Source organism: Mchenga conophoros, linkage group LG9 (genome assembly GCF_057382185.1).
Source record: "Mchenga conophoros isolate Kocher_MC1m ecotype Shallow Benthic linkage group LG9, M_conophoros_male_GT1.1, whole genome shotgun sequence".
Classification (NCBI taxonomy): Eukaryota; Metazoa; Chordata; class Actinopteri; order Cichliformes; family Cichlidae; genus Mchenga; species Mchenga conophoros.
Window position 1 is genome coordinate 18,694,776 of NC_140534.1, and position 20,751 is coordinate 18,715,526.

General features: G+C 40.9%; 1 protein-coding gene across 2 annotated transcripts in view; it reads right to left on the reverse strand.

The window, feature by feature from the left end:
* The window catches only part of arhgap21a (Rho GTPase activating protein 21a), a 101,459-nt gene that overhangs the window by 58,010 nt on the left and 22,698 nt on the right, over window positions 1-20,751 (reverse strand). The gene's annotated exons all lie outside the window — the stretch shown is intronic.

Sequence of the window (20,751 nt, forward strand, 5' to 3'; positions counted from 1 at the left end):
ATGCCTGCAGCTCATCTGGCAACTACAAAGAGCTGATGCCTGGGTGGCACACACGGTGGTCGGAGAGAATACCAGAAGTTGCACAAACACACGGTGACTGCTGCATATTTCCCCTTTATTTATTTGCTTATTTAACAGAAACCATACAGTTAAGCAGAGCTACAAAGCGAACGTTAATCTGCAGCATGTCCCTGTTAGGCTTCTGGCCACATTTTGCCTACAATCTGGCTGAGTTAGCAGCTGTTGTCCAAAGCCAAAAGACAGATGCCGGAATAAAGTTAATAGAGTTTAAGATTTTCAGGGATTGTTCATACACAGCCAAGACTAAGAAAAAAACCTGTCTGAACCACAGTGTTTACTGCAGTCTTAAGCCTAAGCCTTAGGCTCAGTGTTTACTAGTACAAGTGCTGACCATCTTTAATAAGAGCATCCACTGTTACAACAGGAAATAATAGGAGGTGATGTGTGAAAGTATAACAGGTGTCTTTAGAAAATCTTTTTAATGTGGTGTTTCTGTTGCTACTATTCCATGAATAAAGAAACAGAACCCGAGGAAACAGAGTGAGCAAGTGTCATTTCTAAAATTCCCTTTTATCTGACTTCTCCGACTGCTGAAATAATCAGATGAACTTTAGAATTAATTTATATACTGAACAAAAAGCATGGATCTCTTTCCCATCTGTTATTATATAGCTTTCAACTCATTCCAGGAAATAGGCAGCAAGAGGTTTGTGGGATTCTTAGATCACTTTACAGCGTTAGCATTGTAGCTGCTTCCTCCTGAAAAGTGTGGGGAAAGACAGCAGGGGAATTAGATGCACTCAGATTAGACTGGAATTCAACCAGGGACTGTCGGGTAGTCTCGTAATCCATTATTACTTCACGTGACGTCTTGGAAGTAGCAAGTCATTGAGAACATCTGTGAGGCACCTTTAGCACAATAAATAAAGGCGTGCAGACAAAACAAATCCCACAAAAACACAATTTGAGGTCTTACATGTCACAGAAGGTTATCTACCTTCACCTGTGACGTCTTCTGCATGCACACTCTGGTATTTTAAACTCTGTCTGCAGACACGAGGGGACACAACTGGTACAAGAACCACTAACTGCATTTGAGCTTTTCAACGTTAGTTGCGTTCCATAAAACCCCCAAATAACCTTGAGCATGACAGCGATACCCCGCCTCTTTGCCCGGAACAATTTGTTCTCAATTAGACCCTCAAACTCTGCAACCCTACAGCCAACGCCTTCATACGTCCCCAAGGGAACACCTCTCAAATCCTTCCACCTCTCAAGCTCCACAGAGGCTCAGCAACTGCCTTTTATTTTAGGAGCAGTGAGATGTCTGGGATGACCTCAGCTCTCATACCTTTTAGTAAATCTCTCCGGAAGAGAGCACGGCCCAAACATCAACTTAATATTTAATCACATTTTTCATCCAAGCACTCTCTGGAGCATTTGTGCCGCTTTAACAGCAACTTCAGGATTCCGATGTTCAATGGGTGCGCTTTACACAAAGTGGTGCCATCTTTAATAGCCCGGCGTGTCTCCAGAGTGAGGCATTATGACTGGACAAATTAGCAGTTCACTTCTAGCAACAGCTAATGCATATCAGTGAACAGCCGGCGTGGTGTGTAAAGTCGTTTAGAATGAGAGAGAAAATGTAAATACAGGCCTATTTTGATTCTGAGGAATATTTGCCATCCGAGACAGCAGCGACCATGAAAACAACATCAGGAACCCAGTCGTGGAATGTTCCTTCTCCGCGTTTGGTTATGAGCATCTTGTTACCACATTCACTCGGCTCGATATAGCATGTGGTATGCTGTATGGAAAAGACGGCAGAAATAGAAGTCGCCAAACACAGGCAGCTGAGACACTTGACTTGAGGAAGCCAAAACAAGGATTAAGTCTCACAAGAATGGTTATGTACAAGATGCATACAGTGTGTTACACACATGGGGGGTAAGTCATGAGGTACCGCTTGTGTCTCAAGGCAAACAAGACTTCTTACCTCTATTAATGCATTTAAGGATGTTATAGGGTTTCAAACCACATCATATGTATCGGAATTCCTGTAAATCTAAAACACATGATAAGAAAAATGAATTTGTGTTGGCTGGGAATTACGCTTGGTGCAAAGCAAACAGAAAGAACCAGACACGCCACACAGAAATATTATGCCGTTACCCCGGCAATATACCTGACCACAACAATGCCATCCACTGGAAACGGGTGTTCTCAGTGTGATTTCATGGTTTGTGTGTGTCCGTGATCAAGAGGAACAGCAACTAGTGCTGATTTGAGGCTTGACGCTGGCTGTCCGTCTCATTTCTCCTGATGTCTTTTAATGTTACCACACACAGAAGGTGATGATTTGCCACAAACTGGACCTAAAGGGGTCATGTGTTACAGCCGTGCATGATTCACAGTTAAAAGAATAATTCTTATCTCTCCTTTACTAGGCTTTGGTGCAGCCCCTGCATTCCTCCACTGAAATAATCCATTTTAGCTGTCTAAATAACTACATAATTGTTCTCTTTGTGTGTTTTTGTGCAGTTATGGTAACAGATTCTCTTTTCCAGCCTCAGGAAGTTACTTTATTTTTTCAACTTTTGCAGAGTTTAGCAGTTGAGTTGAAATCGGTGAATGTGAGTGTAAAAATAGGATGTCATGTTTAAGGATATTATTAAGTATACATGGCAACTTTCATACATCTTAATAATTACAACAGTGTCCTTTTACATGCTTTCTTTCCCATCCTGTTCATTTTGATCAGCACTTGCTTTGCTTTTTTTTGTTTTCTTTTTGTTTTGGATGTTAGTTTGTTTTTTGCAAACAATTTCTACATGGATGGTCCAAAAATTAATTAATTGATTAATTGTCTTGGTGCTGGTTTAGCTCATTGCGTGGAGTAGGCAACCACATGCCATACGACTGAGAGTGGCCAGCCCAGGTTCGAATCAGACCTACGGCCCTTTACCGCATCTCTGCCCTCACCTTTCTATCCTTTCTAAACTGTGTCTATCAAATAAAGCTGAAATAAAATCAACTTCATCTTTCTAGCACTTTTTTGCGTCTTGAGCTATGAAAACTGTTTGTTTATCATTTCCTTTGACTTTCTTTGATGTTAAAAATCATCATTTTCTTCACATTGGACTTAAAAGGGATCTGATATGCAAATTTCTAGCTAAATGTTTTTATTGAACTCAGTTCAAGTAGCTTTACATGATTTATAGTTACAGTTATAAATACTTACCGTGAACCTCAGTGCAAGCTGTTTTAGTTCCTCTCCCTTTTATCAAACTTTTGTTTGACTGTCTCCCACTTGCAAACAAAACGTCTTAACGGTAGGTGGGTGGGGTTTCTAAGGTCACGCCCAGAGCTGTGTGACTGACTCGACCACAGAGAATATCTGCCTTTATTGTCTTCATGCAGAGCCAAGAGTATAATAAACGGCCTCCTCAAAATGAGTGTTTACTGTCTCACAGGGATTATTTGCACATACACCTAACTCAGCATTTGAAATTTTGGTTATCTTCAATATGAGCGTGCAGCATTATAATCAAATATTTGACAGAAAATAAGGAAGACCATAATAGGTACAACTTTTTATATGGATATAAAAGTTTGACACAGGAGTAGTAAAAACTTTAAAAAGTACTGAGTTGTGGATTTGGCTTTGGGGTTTTTTTTTATTATTATTAGGGGAAATTGGATTGTAGGCTGAAATATTCACAGCTTCTGGGATAATTCAGGGCATATTAGTGAATTACCATAATTGCTGCAAGGACTGTGTCTACAGAGACATTTCATGGCAACATTCATCGGGCGGCCAACCAAAGAAAAAATCTATTCAGAAAAAAAAAACTAATTCAGTGTTTTCCATGTTTGTGTAGTTGTAACTTAACTGTATAAAATACACTAAGCTCAAACCTTTGCAGTCTAATACTACAAAAAAAAAACCCATTAATGCTACAAGGCCTTAAAGACTCAAGTCTTTCTCAGGCTTTTGTGTAGCGCACAGCCTATGTTTTTGTTAGTTTATAAAGAAAGTGAAATAAAATAAATGTCATTAACTTTAAATAAAAAACACTAAATAAACTTCATAAAATGTCATGAAATCTGAAAAACTGTCAACCTTATCGTGTCTTTCAGACAGCCAAAAAACCAAAAGTATTCAGTTTATTAAACAGAGAAGAGCTGCAACAGGTTAATGGGGCGCTGCCCATGTTCAAACACATAATAAAACAGCTCTTTAACACCAACCACGAAAATACTTTGAAGAAATTTATGAGACAACACAAATGTGTAAATTGTCCAATGCTGTCAACCCAAGAAAAGCAGTAACAACAACTCGAGCCTGGACCAGCTGAGAGAAACAACCTGAGGCCAGTCACGGATGGTTGTGAAATTCTATCAGTGGGTGTGGAGGGTGGCACTGTGAAAAACTGACCATCAGACAGAGGGTTTACTGATTGTTGCTGGTCACTGCCCTTGTTGTTGCCTAAACCCAACACACTGCAGTTTGGACTTGCAGAGTTGTTGCCCATTCATGAACTCCATGCATCCATCCATTACACAGAAAAAAAGACTAGTTCTGGTCATATTTTTAACCAGTCTGGTGTTGTTGCTTAATCTAAAACCCGTTCTGAAACAAAACAAAAGGCTAGTCCTAAAATTGGTACCATGAAACTAATGAGTAAGTATATTTTGTCCATTTTGGTTATCCACCCATGAAAACTGCTATGACTTCTATAGAGTTTGAAATGTTTGGTTCAAAGATCTTTCCACAGTCATATCCTCTAAAAATAAATAAATAAATAATAACTCTGCATTGTTGTGGCACACTTGTGACATGTTAGTGTCAGAGTTCACTCTGGATTGTATTTTGACAGATTTTGACAGCTGTAGTCGTCTATAGCTTTGCATGTTTGCAGAGTACCATCTAATCTAATCATCTAATGCCATCATCTCAAAAAGCACCAAAACTGGATCTAGTGCTGGTGTTGTGTTGCTGAGAAGACTGGCACAAGATGTTACGACTAAAGCAAGAGCTTTGCTGTTATTTTGACAACTGTGAGCGGCGTTAAGCCCAGTCTCTGCTACATAATGCTCAGCTCTACACATTCCTGAAATGCTGCGGTGTTCTAAAAGGACAAAAACTGGCTCACCATTGGCAGTGGCACCATACTGGTGAAAATTAGGTACTGGAGTCTCCCCTGCTGATAATTCTACAAATGGCCTTGTGGTGTCACACAACATCACTTGTAAGGCCAAAGACAACTTAAAGACTGCAGCTGTGGTGAAATAAAGGCATAGATGAAGAAACAACCAAGCGTTTTAGGGACTAGTGTGGGATTTTTAAAGACCACTTATGAGTCTTTAAGATGAAATCACATTAGTGACATGCTTATACACTAGACCAGACCAGATCAAGTCCAGTTTGGATTTCTGGATTTGGATAGCCTAAAACAAGCTGGAGCTCGTCCTGTTCTTTTACTTGTAAAGGAATAAGCTAGCTCTTACAACAGAAATATCCTCAAAATCTAACAGCCAAAGTTGTGTTTCGTCAGTTGTTAAACTCATATCAGATGTTTATATTTCTAAGGGACACAACACAATGGAAACGAATTGCTGCTTCATTTTAATCCACTCAAATCTTGGAGTCTCGGATTTATTAGATGATTATCTGCAGCTCTTATTTGTATAACAAAGGAGAAAAGGCCTGTGGTCTGTGCGCAGCTGACAGGATCTCTGGATGGGGATTAAAGACACAAGGCACCGACCAGGCTCCAAAAACTACAATAAGTAATTTTGAAGTCTCCAATTAGTGTGCGTATGTGTGCGTGTTACCCATTATGTATCTGTGGCTGTGAATGTGTGTGTTTTTGTGTCTGTGTGTGGTGCAGAGAGCCAGAAAAAAAGAGAAAGTCTTGCAGGAGGATTAGGCTCAATTCAGGGGTAGCTTTTCAAGACTCCTGGCGGGTGTAAGATCTAATCTGGACATGCTGCATCTGGGATCCGCGCGGTATGGCTTACTGTAACAAAGGACTGGCTAATGAGGGACAGGGGACAGACTGCACCCACACTGTTGCACACCCATAAAGCCCTTCTTCATAATGCTCTCAGAGGGGTACAGAAGGGGTATGAACCCTGCAAGTTACTACTGTGGGGAAGTAACAGGCTGCTGAGCTGATCAGGCAGATATCCAAGCAGACTGAGCTTGTTTTAAGCTCAGTTAAGTACCCAAATCTGAGTGTATGAGGCCATGATTGTTTATAAGGGGTTATAATATAATTTTAGTGCACTCTATCTGCCAGGGAGGACAGAGTTTGGGTGTACATGCACAACCAGCCTCTTTCTCCTGGAGGGAAGGGATAGTAAATAAAGACAAAGCAAGAAAGTCAGGGAAGCTGTTGCAGTTAGAAATAGTATAAACAGTGTCTTTAAAGCAGTAAAAATCAGAAATACTTTAGTGAGTTAAATAAGAACATACAATAGGAGAAGCTTGCACAAAAACATAAATAAGCGTCTTTTTATTGCTTAAGTTTGTGTTCACATACATCAATAGATGCATCTTGTTAATCTTTGTTTCCTTGTTTGCCATGGTAACGCCTCACTTCTACCTACTTCCTATCAAAAAACATTACGTGTGAATTTGAGCTTACTGACATGATAAATACCTGGCAATTCATGTCCATGACTGCTAAAAAGCTGATACATTTGCAATCGATTTTCAAAAGTCAAAAGCCTCAAGCTAAAAAATCCTCTACCAACACAACAGCGGACTTTTCTCCTGCATGCTTTGGTCATGAGGAGGATGTTAGCACAAGCTTTCTTTCTTTTCATGTTAAAAAGCATCCAACTCAAACATAAGCCATGATGCAACATCTCAAAATCTACCAGTCCAAGTCCCTGTGAGTCATGCCCACGACATATTTATGAACCAGTGCATTGCTTCTCTTCCACTGGCAAAAACAATTATCAAAATCCACAGTTTGCTATGGAGACCATCTGTGTGGAGCAGAGAAGAAATTGCATGACAGCCTCAAACTTCCAGGAAAGAAAAAAAAAACCAGGGGATTTCCTTCAGGTCGGCTGCAGTGAGAAGTATGTGTTGGACACTCACGGAAAAACTAACAGTTGAAGACAAAAGCCTGGGTCCAGGAGGAGGAGGAGGAGGGTGGCAGGGGTGTGGGTGGGGGGGTTTGCATAAGCTTGGTGTATTAGCAAGCTCCCCTGTGAAGGAGCCCTGCCTGATCTGGACAATTGTCCCCAGGCACCTTCAGACAAATGCTTCTGCCAATCAAGCATTCAGTAGTCTGCACATTCACTCCTCAGCAGCTGCTCTCACACAGAAAGAAAAGCAGCAAATATGTTTCTGATGACAGCCCGACCCACACCTCTCGAATGAAAAAGAAAAATCGCTGCCGATGTTTAATTATTACATCTCTCCTTCTCACTCAGGCAGTTTCCCTCAGGGAGAAACCATATGGTTCAGAAGAGGTGAGATGACAAAGAGGCCCAGATCATCTCAGAGCGTTAATGAAGACACAGCAATGCTCCTGTCGGACTGACAGAGATGTGCGATAAACCTTTGTTTGAAGTCCGCCTCACTGGGTCAACATGCATCATCTTACCCGCCGCCGCTACTATGCAAACAAAGCAGGTCTGACATGGCCCTGCTTAACTCTCAGACATCTCAGACTTATGTCCCTATTTTTGGCTCTTCTGAATTCCATGTTTGTAAATGATTATGTAACCTCAAGCGTGTAAGACACAATCAAGCTATATACTTTTTATTTTTTAGGAAAATCAGGGCAATCAGGATATGTGTTTCAGTCATGTCACTTGGTTGCATTAAAAGCTATAAAGCAATAAAGACAAGCAGATGGGTAGACCACTGGGTGTTTTCCACTGGGTTTGTGGAGCTCACCAGTTAAAGGGACTGGAACGAGAAGGTTGACTGGTTATAACTTAATAATTTATCAGACAGGCACACAGTAATCACTACAAGCTTCACACAAAATGCAGAAGGACACACATATCTACCAATTAGACACAGCTGAAACAGACAATGTGTGCCTCAAGCTCTCTTCTGAGCCTCTTAGCTCCAGCTGAAAGTCATACACAACACCGCAATAATAAGATCCCAGAAAGTAACAATCTACAGATTCTGACAACCCTGTTTTTGTGTTGCATTATCATAAAGATTTTAAGGCTGACTACCTGCAAAGAATAAAAGAGTGGGTTTCTCAACTCTTGACACTATACTATTGCTTTTTTCAGTCTAGGACTATCCAGATTTACAGAATACGAGTTGAGCACCAAGGTGATGATCTTAACGAGTTGGGATAATAACAAAAAAGCGTTAAAATGATCAGACAGATCAGCTGTTTCAAGCAACATGGGACCCGTTGGCTAGCCTCTGTGGACACTGGTCAATTTTTCAAGACTTCCTGTGTAGCCAAAAACTATTAATGGGCTAATAAAGAGCTAAACCATCATAAGTTTTCATTTGTGCAAAGAAAATCTACTCAAATCCAAGTGTTGAACAGAACTCATACTACTCGAGGACTTCAGACAGAAAGCAAAAAGCTTCCAGTTGCAGATGAATGTGCAGAATTTGTTTGCAGTGATAAATAATCATGCAGAGTCGCTAAACATTCGCAAGTTGCAGCTGTTCAAATTGCTTGCAAAAAATCCATAACATGCAGCTGACATTTGCTTCTAAAGAACTAAAAAGTGAATTGTGAGAAGACTGGATGTTTATTCACAGTCAACCCAGTTTGTCCTGTTATTCCTTAACAACGACCGTTCTGTCACTGATTTTGGGACAGATGGTCCTCAAACCACGTGATTCTCAAAATTCCTTAAAATAAATAAATAAATACCTACACAAAATTATTGGTGACTTTAAACTCTCTTCCAATGTCACCTGGGATTTCTACTAACCCCCCGTGACCCACTGGAGGGCAAAGAGGATATAGATTATGGATGGATAATGCAGAATAATGCACCACTTCACACATATCTGCTTTGTTCCATTTCCAGTACAACTGCAACCAGTACTGATGAACCTGACATGAAGAAATCTCATTGAAGCAATATATTTTTAACCATGTAGCATGGCAATGGTGTGAATGACTCTACAGCAGTAGCAGATGCTACCAGGGATTAACTGTGGGAGCAGTTTGATGTGACTGGGTCAGATTTAACACATCATACACAGGATTTGTGATTAAATGTGGTTCTATAGGGTCTGTTTAGGCTTCAGAAACCAAAAAACCCCGATGAAAATGAAACAGGATTCACTGTACATAAGATACCACTATTCATCCAGAATGCCATAAACCACCCACATGTGGAAACTGAGCGCAGACATCATCAATCAGTCACTGGCACGTGCGGACAAACACCTGAGTCAGAAATGTGGGAATATGGTACATAGGCTAAGCTGTCCACCCTGAATGTAAACTCTGGCTTTGGAGCTGTCTGAAAGGCTCCTTTGAGAAGTTGTATTACTCCTATTTGCCACCGTGCGCTTCATAAAGAGAGCATATAGCAACGGTGTAAGCTGATCTTGGAATTCCAATAGCTGAGGTTTGAGGCTACACTGCTGGAGGGAGGATAGGAGTGGAGGGTCCACTCATTCCAGACGCATGCCTGATGGATGCATAATGATGGTGTAATGGGTGACAACACATGGAGAACAGCGCCCAGCCAGGCAGACACACTTGGCTCAGCATAAAGAAACTTCATTTAATAAAATGTTGATTCATTAAAGCAAAGATAATGTAGTGCAGGCTGTCACTGTGGTTTAACTGGTGCAGCAGGAGTTCAAGCGGCGTATAATGACACATAAACCATGTAGGATTAACAGGGGCTGATGACGGCCTGTGAGAATGGGAGCAGAATGTCCGACTTAGCACCTTTTTAAAACTACTTTAATAATTAAATGAGGGATTATTGGGATTTCAAAACCCTGTTTCACATGTGTGTTTGTCATTACTATAGGAAATGAAATAATGACTATCAACCTATAGTCACTGGCTACTTTATTAGGTATAACAATTCAAATGTTAACTGTCAAATGGCATTGGTTTGTTGGTGTCAGACAGGCTGGTCTGAGTATTTCAGAAACTGCTGAACTACCTGGATTTTCCCACAAAATCATCATTTTCACAATGGTGTGAAAAAAGAGCACCTTTGGGATATGGTGGACCAGGAGATTGGCATCATGAATGTGGAGCTGACAAATCTTCAGCAACTGTTTGAAGCTATCATATGTACAAACCAAAATCTCTCAGGAATCCTTCCAGCACCATGTTGAACTTATACAAAGAAGAACTGAGGCAATTCAAGAGGCAAACGAGGATCCAAGCTGGAATTAGAAAGGTATGCCTAACAAAGTGTGAGTGTATTTAGCTAATATTATCAATTTTATGGCACAATGAAGAGCTGAAATACTTCAGAATGGATGCACATTGAAGATTTGTTTTGTTATCGTGGCACAATTTGAGAGATTAAGCAATGTAAAAAAAATAATGTGCAGCACTAACCAACCAAATTACCATTTTAATCACTATTCATATGAGCCCAGAATTGATTGGAACTGATTGGTGCATACTTAGTAAGGATGGTCTGAATTAGGTAACATCAAGTAACATCAAATCCTCACATCCAAAGACACTAGAGCCAGAGAATATTTTACTTTTTTATTTGTTAAAATCACTACAACAAATACTGGTAACTGAAAAGTTGCCAAATAGTTTTTCTTGTTGATTGGCTAATTGATAAATTTGATATTCTTTTCAGCTCTAATCACATGCTTTACATTTAATCTACAACTCATCTGTTATTTAATTTAGAGCAAATCATATCATGTGATGCCATCAAAACAACACTTAACTGCTACAGGAAGACGATTAGTGAATGATTGGAGAAGACAACCATTAATAAAAAGACAAGGCAGAATGAAGCGCGCGATCACCTGTCACTGCACCACTCAGTAAATACCCAGCCTGTCATATCTTGCATCCAGCCCCGGCTATTCTAGTCGACTGGTGAAATATTCAAAGCTGCCATTCAAAATTCATAAGCTACTGGAGAGATGCTATCAAGCTCTAAAAATACCCTTTACTACATAACAGAATATGAAATATTCATCTTGATATGAACACTTTCAGCTTGTCTGGCAATGTCTCATGTTTACTTCTGTCACGTGCAGCACATTGCTGAAAGCAGCAGTAAATATTCTCTTGATTGCAATTATTACTGCTGAGAGTCATCTACTTTAGAGAGGACTGACACACAGCTCTGCAGAACAGGAGTGAGCCTGCTTTCAGGATTGTATCACTACTTTTCAGGCTTTTGGCTTCCTAATATGAATTTTTCATGTTTTCTTTGAAATGTAACCAACTATGACATGTTTAACATGTAGTTACAAATACAATTTCAATTCACTTGCTAAAGGAGGATCGTCAAAGTGGCCTGCTAAAGGTTTGATCCAGCCCACTGGATGGGTTTGTAAAATGTGAAAATTAGTCATTAATTCCAATTTTATAAAATAAAATGCCTCACTGTTCCTGCTGCGAGGACTGTATAGCCCGAGGCTCCATTGCAGGAAGTCTGCAGGTTCAGATGGGTGCAAAATGACTCTCAGGTAGCAGCAACCAGTAGAGCAATGAAGAGCCAAAACTGTCAGCCAACTGACAGCAGAAACCATTGGTGATTGGAGACTAAGACAGCTTTCCATAGGTTCACCTACATGGCGCTAGACAGACCACATTGACTAAAGGTTGAATTTCCATAATTTTGGCTTCAGCTGAGACGGTGAGTTCGGGCTGTTAGGGTGGGGTGAAAGCATACCTCTGTAAAGTAAAGGTGTGTGCTTGAATTATAACACCAGGCAAAATGAGAACTTTATAACAGAAATTAGTTCATTTTATCTCAATTATCGTGTTTTCATAATCACTGGAAACCAAAATCACACTTGAGATTTAAATAATATTAATACCCAGCCCTGATGCCCTGTAATTTTAGTAATTTAACATTGAATTCATTACATAATAATGAAAATAACAGCTGAGGGCCTTCTTTTCACTAATAGATGAGTCCTGGTAACAAAACATTTAAGGGTATTTGGCTAATGCTAACGCCAACATATAAAAGATAATCTGTAATGCATTTCTGCATTTAGTGGACTGTAACAGATCTGGTATGTGACAGATCTGGTACTGGTTATGACAAGAGGCACTCTGCACTCGAGCCAACACTGATGAGGGCTGTGGGACACGCCCTTTAAAACACACACACACAGTGCTGGTCTGACCAAGAGCTGTAAATTACACCACTATTAAGACCCAGGAAGCGAGGGACTGTGTGATGGAGAATAGTGAGACAGAATATGAGAGAAACAGAGAGGAAGAGTTAAAGAAAATGAGCACTCTGAGTGTGGAAGCCCAGAGTGTGTGAGAAAGGAATGATGGTCCTTGGAAAACACCATGGTGCTTTCCCTGCATACACATGGCCTGACTTGGAGAACATACAGTACTGCAGATCTCCCCTCCTCCTTCATCCACTTCCTTTCATCCCTCATTTTTCTGCCAACGGGCGTGTCCTCTAAACTCCCCCTCTTCTCCCGACGCCCTTTGCTGCACTTCATCAGACCGCCGAGTTTAGCCGCAGAAGCTTCATCAGTTTAAACGTTGACATGCACGCCCAGCAAGTCACTCAGTGACATCATGTTGCATTCAATCAAAATGACCGCTCTGCAAAACCACAGTTGTTGCATAGTAACAGTCCGACACAGCACATGAGCCTGTGCCATTATGAAGATGTGATGTAATATGTAAAAATAAAACAAAAAAAACAAACAAACATCTCTGGGACAGAATTACACTGTCTAATTTCAGCTTTATGAGAAAACATATATGTATTAATAGCTGATTGGGTTCGGGTATTACTTCTCAGCTCGCTGGGTGGCATATGATCCGGGTCTGATTTATGATGGATCAACATTAAAGCAACAAATATTCCAGATTCAATTATATAATCAAATATTAAAACAAATTCAGTATTTGATGGTGAAAATGAATAATCGACTGTGGGAAAAAGCAGCAGCACCAGCAGCTTTTTGTCTCCTTAATGGCACAAGACGTAAAGCTGCATCAGGACCAGAAACATTGTTAGACAAAGCACTGCTGGGGTTAATTGATCACTTTGTATTTGCATTACCACATATGTTGTTGCAAATTAGGAACAGCCACATGGCAATGGTTTATGTTTGATGTGTTGGTCACAGGTTGTGTGAACCCAAAGAGCATTGCATGCCAGCAGTTGTGAAGTCTATGAATTTGACAGGCTGGATAAACTGCCTCCTGCTAGGAGGGAGAAAGCAGGAGAGAACAGACTGAATTAACCTAGTGTCATTTGGAAATATAAATGGAGTGATATGAGCTGAACAACTGGAAGTGAATGAGCAGCATTAAGTCATAACATCTGTCTGGTTCTTTTGTTTTTTACTGCACTCTTTTAGGCCAGTCTGTCAGATAAGTGGAAGGAAGTGGGCGGATGGATGAATGGATGTAGTAGTTTTGTATCTCCTAGGGATTTATGCCAGTGTTTTGAAAGATCAAATGTGATTTTGTCTGATTTTGCCATGACTTTAATCACAGGTGGAAGTCAGGACTTACTTCTCGCTGTGTCGTTCCAGAAAAGATCGGAATGAGGATGTGACAGAAGCGGCAGTGAAAAACAGAGGGAACAGTTCAGAAACTGGACGTTCCAAGTTAGTGTCTTCGGAAGAAAAAGGAGGGCCAGGAGACATCAGTGAGATAAGGCCATGAATTCAGGGTGAAATAAGGGATTGCAGATAAACTAAGAGCCCCAAGAGATGATGGACTCAACTGAAAAATGGTCTGGACCGTGCATAGCTGTTGCTAACGTCAGCCAGCACTGCCGCTCAGGGTGGAGTTCATGAGGGTTCGTGTGACCTGCTGCAGAAAGAGAGACAGACATTGGATTTGTACGGGGCGGGGCAGGTGTGGCCGAACAGTAATGTCCTGTATTAGCTGTGGAGACAAGAATGTTGTCTTTCAGCTGAGCGCTGACGTCACCTGGAGGAGAACAGTTCCCTGACTGATGCTGTTTGATGTCCGTCTGGGTTTTAACAAGCGCATTTGAATTATTGACCAACATCTAGCATCCGTTCGAGTCTAAAGGCTGCCTCGTTTCATTCAAAGAAGGACCATCACACAAATACTGAATCAAAGCATTCTTTTAATGCAGAGTATTTACACAAACAGCATCCATGTATTCAGCTGACATCACAGGCTCTCTGCAGCTACACAGGTCCCTGCTTTTCTTAGACCTGTTCTATTCTGCTCTCTGTGAATCTATCCAACAAAACCCAGTTATGTAATAAGGACCTAGGCCAGCTGAGCTGAAGAAAAGACTATTTAGCTTTCCACCTCCCTCCCTACAGCACGGAGCAGCTCAAGCCATTATTCACTGGAATGTTTTCCTCCCATGTTTGTCCAGAAGGACAAAAGCTCTGAAGCCACACAGTCGACAAATCAGCACCACGTATGTTTGTGTGACTGTACTTTTTAAATCTGGAGTAAATGAGACCACTCTGACTGATGAGTAACCTTTTACAGGAACCACTTAAACAATAGCTTTTCTTAGACATGTTTAAACACTTTTAATCTGTAATGCCTTGCGCATCAAACATGTCCAGAGTCTATAATAATGAGTTATGTGGGCAAATCCCCCAAGAACTTGGAAGGGTTTTTTTGTTAGTTTGTTCTTTATATCAAAATTAATATCATAGTTTCAACAAAAATTGGGTTATTTTAATGTCAAGGATGTAGAGGATCAGAATAGGAATGACACTAGGAAACAATAAGAGATCTTTCTAATAAACTCAGAAAACATGCCAGTACTTGGTTTTCTGAAGCACTGCAGGTACTGTAAGCAGTGTACATACGTAGGATACAATTCTTCCGGAACCGATAAAGGCAGCAGACACCTACAAGTGTTAAGTCTTACCTGCTGAAGAAGAAGAAGCAGAAGATTGCCAGCAAAATGGAAAGTTGGTGACTAGTGCAGTAAAAATTTGGTGTGGAAGTACTTTACATCCTTCTCCATGTTACCATTTTGCTTAAGAACAACTAGCATTGGCTCACGGACAGTAGAAAACACGGAGGTGGCTACTTTGATGTCATCTATTTCTTACTGAAGTCCCATGTTGAAGCCTTAAGATAAGAACTTCTGTAATCCCCATCACCATTTTAATTCAAATTTACCTAAAATGAGTGAGTGGGCTTATCATGAAAGTGTTTACGGAGGTAAAGACAGAAAGTCGTTTTCCCGCAGACTTCTAAAGGACCCGGAACAATTTTTGCAACCACAGCTATCGCCATCTGGTGGCCTCCATGTGAAATGCAGGTTAAAGACACTTTTTTTTTTTTCTGACCCAGATGAAAATGTTTTATACTATTCGTGCACAAGATAAAATGTTTGCAAATAAAAGGTTATGCTCATGCAACAACCTTTTTAATAACATTATGTAGACTACTTGGCAACCATCCTACGATTTCAGTCAATGTTAACATTTCAAATAAACTGTCTAATGCCACTATGTTGGGGATTTAAAATTTAAGCATATGTGATACTAATTTTGTTTTGGTAGCAAAATGAATATCAAGCATGATGCAATTCTAATTTTACTTTTAATGGCGTCAACGCTTTAGCGCGGTTGGCTCGTTGCAGCCCCACGCACGGGGCGATCCACGTTAACTCGCTAACAGAGATTTGCCACGTTAATGCAGTTATGGCGTTAACATAATTTTAATGAGATTAACGCTGACAGCACTACTTTTAATTGAATTTGGAATTATTTAAACTTATTCAACTGAACTGAATAAGTCAGTTTTTGGTACATTATCTCATTTCTACGTGCACTTTGATACAAGGCTTATCTTCTAACCGTGACTCCTTCTCTGCTAAAATAATGAATGTAGCCGTTTATGAAATAAAGGAACAACGCTGCACATTTTCTATAACAATTTGGACAAATCACACTGATCAAACAACTCAAGGTCCTGAAGAAGCTTTGTAAAATCCCTTCAACATGGCCACGTAGAGGAGCCTGGATCACAAAAGGTTTCAGGATGTTCTCTTAGCAAATTGTGGTTTGTAGCCTGTTAAGCTTGTTGCAGTTTTCTTTTGGCATAAAATGAGATGTCAGTTTTATACTCACTTTACTAAACTTTAGAGGAAAACATCCGGCTGCTCTGACAGTTGTGCTCCGAGTCCTCATCTATTGGCTCATACTCAGATTATCTAAAGGATCTGAAGTGTGACTGCTAACTGAGGAAGAAAGTGTGGATCGACAGTAATTGTTAACATATGTGCCAGCTGCCATGCACAGTCGTAGAACTTTAAATTGAAATTTTCTGTCTCACTGTCACAAATTTCCTTACTCCCCACTTGGGGCTGTCCACACGACCTAAGCATTAATATACAATCTAAACATGAATTAAAATAAATCACTGCTTGTTACTCTGCTGCATTTTTTAGCTTTCAACTAAAGCTTATAATAGCGAACACTGCTGCCTAGTTATTTTAAAACTGGCATTTTGGTTAATTTATTTGTGAGCATCATTATTTCAGCTGCGTTCTTCTTGTGTCAACATTCTTAGCATTTACAACCAGTTCAGGGAGAGTCTCCTTTGTGCTTATTAACGATCTCCCCTCAAAGAAAACTCGGTTTGCAGCAACCATAAAATATTCAACCAAACATAGCATGCATAAATAATGTTTACAAATATATACAAATGAGCAAAAACCATTCCTGGAAAAAAGGACTAGCAGGCTAGCAGAATTAGTGGAAGGAAAACAAAACTCAAGAATATAAAAGAGGGGCCCAACAATACAAACAATTGCATGTCCACATGAATAAAAGGTGTCAAAAACTGTGACTCAGCAGCATCTATTGTTTATACTGGGATAAGGCACATGTGTGAGCTTATGTGCTACTGTAAAAGGGAAAGAGAAAGGGCTGTTGGTGCTACTGCATGTCCAGATTGAAGGCCAGATGGCTTCACAAGCAAACCACTCTGACTGCCACTTGCTTGTGCCACCACCATGGGAGGAGGGAGAGGGTTTGTGTGTATGTGTGTGTATGGGTGTGTTTGTATGTACAAGAAGAAGTCAGTGATGGTGGTTAAGTGATTAAGTATTAAATCTGTTTCTAATCTGCTGGCGGGTGATTTCTACAGGAGACAGAGAGGACTTTTGTGCAGCTTTCACACATATTAAAACTAAAGAGAAAACAGTGCCGAAAACACTGACATACACAAACACACTGAGCTTTCACTGGCATGTAAAATGGTGTAAGGTTTCAAGGTTAAGGCTAAAGGTCAAGGGTTATAGGAGAGCAGCACACAAGACACTTAGTCTTAGTGGAGACGCCAAGAGACAAAGGCACCGAGTCAAGCGAGGTGGGAAGGCTTCAGACAGTCTTTGTTTATTTCACAAACCTACAGTGTTTTGATACTTAAACAACAATTTAAACAGGTCATTGTTGTGGTAGTCTCCTGTCTGGAGGTTATTTTTTACATTAATGCAAATGCAAAAAAGCTTACTGGAAGCTTAATCCATCTAAACTGACATGAGAAAAAAAATCTAAGGTTAATCTTTGGAGGAAAAAAAAGAGGGAAAAGCAGAGAAAGTAGTTCAAAACGTAGCAATGGTACCCTTAACCTGTTTATAGTAGGAAACTGCCACGTAGTGATACTAAGAGGGCTGTGGATTGCTGTAAAAGCAAAAAGCTACAATTAAATAGCTCTCAAGGAAGAAGTGCAAAGACAAAAAAAAGGCAAAGCAGCAGGGGTTCAGCTAAATCCAGACCTCATTAATTTAGCACCTTGGACATCTAAATTGGCATGGACCAATCAAGCAGGTAAGAGTGAGACAAGACTGGCAGCAATACAGCCACAGATAACTTTAAGTAACAGTATCAGCCGTCAAAGAATACCTAACATCTACTCTGTACGCACAACAACTCCTAATCCATTTAGGAGAGCCAAGATCAGCTGCTAAACAGAGTAAACCTCGCCCAGTCAATCCCATTGACAGGAATGTTCCACCAATCACATCAGGAATAGTGGCAGGAGACACTTTATAGCCCTGCGTTGCTGCCTCAGGACTTTACTGCAATAAACTGGAAGCAAAAGCTGAAGCAGCCATTCTCCAATCAAGGGGCCAGAGAGTGAACAAGTACTGCATTACTTTATGACACAAGGTTAGATGTTCTTTTGCACCATCATAATTATTATGTTTAAATAAGGTAAGAAAACAATTATGTTCATGGTTGGAAGTGGGATGTTTTGGGGTTTTTTTAACATTCTGCATTTCTGCGTAAATGGACTTCCCTGTTTGCATCTGCCCTAATTATACAATAGCCACACGGCTTTGTCACTTGCCGGGAAAATACCACTTTTAACTCCCAAAGCCTCGTTTGCAGACAATAGCTAATGATCAAAACATCACCTTTACTCAAGCTTAAAATAAAATGTTGAATGACTGCTTTAATCACACATGGACGATTCACGCATATTTGTATAGTGACCCGACTACATAAAAAGGTCTATTTTAGGCCAGGAAAATAAAAACATTGCATGCTCTGTCCCTCAAAAAACATAACAAAGACTAATCCTAATCCTAAACCACTGAAGGCGTGTGAAAATTGGGAAATATCAGTGACAAAGTTGGTAAGTTGGCAAAAATTACATAAAGTGAAGGGTAACAATCACTGCTACTGAGCTCAGTGTCACACCACATTTTGTAAATTGAACCCACATTCTCTGTATGAGGTTATGAACTGCTCTGCTTGGGGTGAGCTTTGAGGAACAACCTGTGTGTGTGACCATCCCAGACGTTTCCTGTAGCGCGGATGTGTTGTGACCTTCAGCCAGAGTGCACGTCTTCAGCCCGATAGGCCTGCACGAGTATCAGCCCAACAGGCCTGAGCTGAGAATGAGACAACAACAGTCCCCGTAATGTGACACCTCAACATCAAGGGAGAGAGGAAATGGGAGATTAGTACTACAGTATCCAGGTAACAGTCATAAACAGTGCCAAAGCACAACTGAACTCAGAGCGAATCAAAGCCCTGGACCGCATAATGATACACAGACAAAGACCAGCTTTTGTGGTAGTTAACCAACTGAATGGATAAAATTACTCACTGTGTTTGCGTGCTTGCTGTATGTCGTTATGGCTCGTCTGCTAGGCGGAAAGTGAATATTACACCTGCCAGTAGAATCGTTCATTCAGCCACTTTTTGGCTACTGATCTGCACTTTGCTTCACAAAATTTCCTTAGCCAACTTCTTCCTTTGATATTCATTCAATTGAAGACTCAAGATTCTTTATTTGTCACGTGCATGGTTATACAGGTATAACACGCAGTGAAATGTGACCTGATACGCTCCTCGACTGTGCAAAGAAAAAAAGAGACAGACAGACAGAACTTTATTTGATATTGAGCAAAAGAAGGACGCGAAGCATCCACAAGACCACATTTCTACACGGATTCCTGGACTAAAGAGACTCAAGCCACATTCTGCACATACTCTGTCTTCAAAATCAAGATATTCTGCACTCATTGAACTCAGCAACTACATTTCAATGTACACCTACATCATTGCTGAGGCTATAAAAGCAAATCCTGTGATGATGTTCTCCAAAGGCACACAGTGCTCCTTTCAAAACACTCGGAACATGCAGTCTGATGATGGAAAATGTTTGCTTTTAAACCGCTGGAAAAGTGTGAGCCTTAGAAATACATGAGCTGAAGACCGTAGGGCCAGTGTAGTGCGTGCTGTCCAACACAGGTCTCTGAGGAGGGTGACGCAATACAGGACGGGAGGGGATGTTGAGGAGAGAGGAGAGGGGGCTGAAGTATGTTGACTATTACGAGCTGAAACCCCCCCCCCCCCCCTCCTGCTTCTCCACCACGTCCGCGGCAGTCCCACCCAACGCTGAGGCCCATCTGGAGTGCCTCGTGACCTGGCTGATTAAAAGCAGTTGGGGCCTTCAGTGAGATACGGCCAGTGGAATGTGGAGACTGTAGAAAAGGCCCAGAGTAAGTGTGTCTAAGAGGTGTGTAAATTCATAAAAATGTGTATGGGATATTCAATGTGCTCTCTGTGTGTCTATGCATCCATTAGAGCATTTGAATCACACATCTGTGAGCAGCCTTGCGTCCATTAGTGCCAGTCAACAGCAATCAATCAAATCTGAGACGAAGGGGCCCTGAGCTCAGCTGATGGATGGATGCCCCTCTGGGACTGATTGGCTGGCTGAATGGGAGCATCTCTGCACCAGAATCACAGCTCTGTGCCTTACTGTTCCTTGACCCTGTTAGCCTACACATAATGGCTCCTGCACATCCAGTGTTTAGGATTATGCCCATTGACCTCCATCAACAGCAACTAAAAGTCTCCTTCCACATAGACTGAAGTGTTTTTCCTGCCTCTGCCTTCACTTTTTCTACCTAACCATCTGCTCCTCATCCACCCCAGACCTGCCAACCTGGCTTTCTACACCCTTCAAGCCACGAGCATTTACTAGCAGCACCCGTTGAGCAGCATCACCCTAGTCGAAATGGAAACCAGGCCGAGAGTCTCATGGCAGCCGCTAGAGCATGATATAAGAGCCCACGGTTGAGCTT